The sequence below is a fragment of the Mchenga conophoros genome, linkage group LG3 (assembly GCF_057382185.1).
Source record: "Mchenga conophoros isolate Kocher_MC1m ecotype Shallow Benthic linkage group LG3, M_conophoros_male_GT1.1, whole genome shotgun sequence".
In the NCBI taxonomy this organism is placed as follows: Eukaryota; Metazoa; Chordata; class Actinopteri; order Cichliformes; family Cichlidae; genus Mchenga; species Mchenga conophoros.
Window position 1 is genome coordinate 703,044 of NC_140528.1, and position 290 is coordinate 703,333.

A 290-nucleotide genomic window follows, 5' to 3' on the forward strand; every position below is an offset into this window, starting at 1 on the left:
AAATTTCAAAACTAACATTTTAACTACTGATTTATCTATTTCTGATTTATTTGTTTGCTTGTTTAAATCACTTTTAAATCATGCTTTTTATTTGTTTTTGTTTCTAATGTCTCTGTAAAGCACTTTGAATCACCTTGTTGTTGAATTGTGCTATACAAATAAACTTGCCTTGCCTTGACTCCAGCAGGGACCCTTTACTCCAGGAACGCGTCACTGGAGGCACAGGGGCCCTTGACTCCAGCAGGGGCCCTTGTCTAAAGCAGGGGCCCTTGACTCCAGCAGGGGCCCCA